This window comes from Rattus rattus, chromosome 9, assembly GCF_011064425.1.
Source record: "Rattus rattus isolate New Zealand chromosome 9, Rrattus_CSIRO_v1, whole genome shotgun sequence".
Lineage (NCBI taxonomy): Eukaryota > Metazoa > Chordata > Mammalia > Rodentia > Muridae > Rattus > Rattus rattus.
Window position 1 is genome coordinate 26502150 of NC_046162.1, and position 3994 is coordinate 26506143.

The following is a 3994-nucleotide window of genomic DNA, read 5'->3' on the forward strand; positions in this document are numbered from 1 at the left end:
TGTACCAATACCATGCAGTTTTTATCACTATTGCTCTGTAATACTGCTTGAGATCTGGGATAGTGATTCCCCTGAAGTCCTTTTATTGTTGAGGATAGTTTTAGCTATCCTGGGTTTTTGTTATTCCAGATGAATTTGCAAATTGTTCTGTCTAACTCTTTGAAGAATTGGATTGGTATTTTGATGGGATTGCATTGAATCTGTAGATCGCTTTTTGGTAGAATGGCCATTTTTACTATATTAATCCTGCCAATCCATGAGCATGGGAGATCTTTCCATCTTCTGAGATCTTCTTCAATTTCTTTCTTCAGAGTCTTGAAGTTCTTATCATACAGATCTTTCACTTGCTTGGTTAAAGTTACACCCGAGGTACTTTATATTATTTGGATCTATTATGAAGGGTGTCATTTCCTAATTTCTTTCTCGGCCTGTTTCTCTTTTGTGTAGAGGAAGGCTACTGATTTATTTGAGTTAATTTTATACCCAGCCACTTTGCTGAAGTTGTTTATCAGCTTTAGTAGTTCTCTGGTGGAACTTTTGGGATCACTTAAATATACTATCATATCATCTGCAAATAGTGATATTTTGACTTCTTCTTTTCGATCTGTATCCCCTTGACCTCCTTTTGTTGTCTGATTGCTCTGGCTAGAACTTCAAGAACTATATTGAATAAGTAGGGAGAGTGGGCAGCCTTGTCTAGTCCCTGATTTTAGTGGGATTGCTTCAAGTTTCTCTCCATTGAGTTTAATGTTAGCAACTGGTTTGCTGTATATGGCTTTTACTATGTTTAGGTATGGGCCTTGAATTCCTATTCTTTCCAGGACTTTTATCATGAAGGGGTGTTGAATTTTGTCCAATGCTTTCTCAGCATCTAATGAAATGATCATGTGGTTTTGTTCTTTCAGTTTGTTTATATAATGGATCACGTTGATGGTTTTTCGTATATTAAACCATCCCTGCATGCCTGGGATGAAGCCTACTTGATCATGGTGAATGATTGTTTTGATGTGCTCTTGGATTCGGTTTGCCAGAATTTTATTGAGTATTTTTGCATCGATATTCATAAGGGAAATTGGTCTGAAGTTCTCTTTCTTTGTTGGGTCTTTGTGTGGTTTAGGTATAAGAGTAATTGTGGCTTCATAGAAGGAATTCGGTAGTGCTCCATCTGTTTCAATTTTGTGGAATAGTTTGGATAATATTGGTACGAGGTCTTCTATGAAGGTCTGATAGAATTCTGCACTAAACCCGTCTGGACCTGGGCTCTTTTTGGTTGGGAGACCTTTAATGACTTCTTCTATTTCCTTAGGAGTTATGGGGTTGTTTAACTGGTTTATCTGTTCCTGATTTAACTTCGGTACCTGGTATCTGTCTAGAAATTGTCCATTTCCTGCAGATTTTCAAGTTTTGTTGAATATAGGCTTTTATAGTAAGATCTGATGATTTTTTGAATTTCCTCTGAATCTGTAGTTATGTCTCCTTTTCATTTCTGATTTTGTTAATTTGGACACACTCTCTGTGTCCTCTCGTTAGTCTGGCTAAGGGTTTATCTATCTTGTTGATTTTCTCAAAGAACCAACTTTTGGTTCTGTTGATTCTTTCTATGGTCCTTTTGTTTCTACTTGGTTGATTTGGCTCTGCGTTTGATTATTTCCTGCCTTCTACTCCTCCTGGGTGTATTTGCTTCTTTTTTGTTCTAGAGCTTTTAGGTGTGCTGTCAAGCTACTGACATATGCTCTTTCCTGTTTCTTTCTGCAGGCACTCAGCGCTATGAGTTTTCCTCTTAGCACAGCTTTCATTGTGTCCCATAAGTTTGGGTATGTTGTATCTTCATTTTCATTAAATTCTAAAAAGTCTTTAATTTCTTTCTTTATTTCTTCCTTGACCAGGTTATCATTGAGTAGAGCATTGTTCAATTTCCACGTATATGTGGGCATTCTTCCCTTATTGTTATTGAAGACCAGTTTTAGGCTGTGGTGGTCTGATAGCACGCATGGGATTATTTCTATCTTTCTGTACCTGTTGAGGCCCATTTTTTGACCAATTATATGGTCAATTTTGGAGAAAGTACCATGAGGAGCTGAGAAGAAGGTATATCCTTTTGCTTTAGGATAGAATGTTCTATAAATATCTGTTAAGTCCATTTGGCTCATGACTTCTCTTAGTCTTTCTATGTCTCTGTTTAATTTCTGTTTCCATGATCTGTCCATTGATGAGAGTGGGGTGTTGAAATCTCCTACTATTATTGTGTGAGGTGTAATGTGTGTTTTGAGCTTTAGTAAGGTTTCTTTTACGTATGTAGGTGCCCTTGTATTTGGGGCATAGATATTTAGGATTGAGAGTTCATCTTGGTGGATTTTTCCTTTGATGAATATGAAGTGTCATTCCTTATCTTTTTTGATGAATTTTAGTTGAAAATTGACTTTTATTTGATATTAGAATGGCTACTCCAGCTTGCTTCTTCCGACCATTTGCTTGGAAAGTTGTTTCAGCCTTTCACTCTGAGGTAGTGTCTGTCTTTGTCTCTGAGGTGTGTTTCCTGTAGGCAGCAGAATGCAGGGTCCTCGTTGTATCCAGTTTGTTAATCTATGTCTTTTCATTGGGGAGTTGAGGCCATTGATGTTGAGAGATATTAAGGAATAGTGATTATTGCTTCCTGTTGTATTCATATTTGGATGTGAGGTTATGTTTGTGTGCTTTTCTTCTCTTTGTTTTGTTGCCAAGGCGATTAGTTTCTTGCTTCTTCTAGGGTATAGCTTGCCTCCTTATGTTGGGCTTTACCATTTATTATCCTTTGTAGTGCTGGATTTGTAGAAAGATATTGTGTAAATTTGGTTTTGTCATGGAATATCTTGGTTTCTCCATCTATGTTGATTGAGAGTTTTGCAGGATACAGTAACCTGGTCTGGCATTTGTGTTCTCTTAGGGTCTGTATGACATCAGTCCAGGATCTTCTGGCCTTCATAGTTTCTGGCGAAAAGTCTGGTGTGATTCTGATAGGTCTGCCTTTATATGTTACTTGACCTTTTCCCTTACTGCTTTTAATATTCTTTCTTTATTTTGTGCGTTTGGTGTTTTGACTATTATGTGACGGGAGGTGTTTCTTTTCTGGTCCAATCTATTTGGAGTTCTGTAGGCTTCTTGTATGCCTATGGGTATCCTTTTTTTAGGTTAGGAGGTTTTCTTCTATGATTTGTTTGAGGTTATTTACTGGTCCTTTGAGCTTTTCCCTACCTTCCTAATGCTGGGCTCACAAACCTGTTACTATGCCTGACTCTTTTTTTCTTTTGTAAGTTGGGTTCAAGGGATTGAAATCAGGTACCCATTTTTATGAGGCAGGGACTTTACTGACTGAGTTACAGGCTCATGTAGTCCAGGTTGGTTTTGAAGTTATGTAGCCTGTGAACATTTGAACAATGATTTTCCTGACTTAGGCTCCCTAATAGCTTGGCATTACAGGTTGGTACCACTGGGTCTGGCTAATGCCCATGCTCTTACAGCTCCCATTCCTACTGTGATTGCAAACCTAGAGGTTCAGAGTAGCCCAGAATAGAGTTGGGTAGGCCTTAGAAACAATTCAGACGAATGGTTAGAACATGTGTCTGAGGGCTGCTTTGGATCTGTCGGTGGTAGACTATGAGAACTATGAGTTCAGAGGGACACTGAGGCTGCCTACGGCATCAATAAGTGACAGCCACTGTGGCAAGGATGTGTGTGTTAGAACACAGATCTGGCTTCAGGTACCTCAGAATTGGTCCGTAAGCCTTACTTCACAAATTAAAGGAAATAATGGGTATCAAGTGAGATACAGATCCACTGGTGGTACAGTGCTTCGGACAGTAGGCAGATCTCCAGTGCAGGAATTCTCCTTTCGTCCACCTCAGTCTGACTCAGAGCCTGGTGACAGCAGCTAGCAGGCTTAAGCTCAGACATATACTGGGAGACTGGGAGTTAGATCGATTCCCTAGTAGGCTGACAGATATGGAGAGGGCCATGA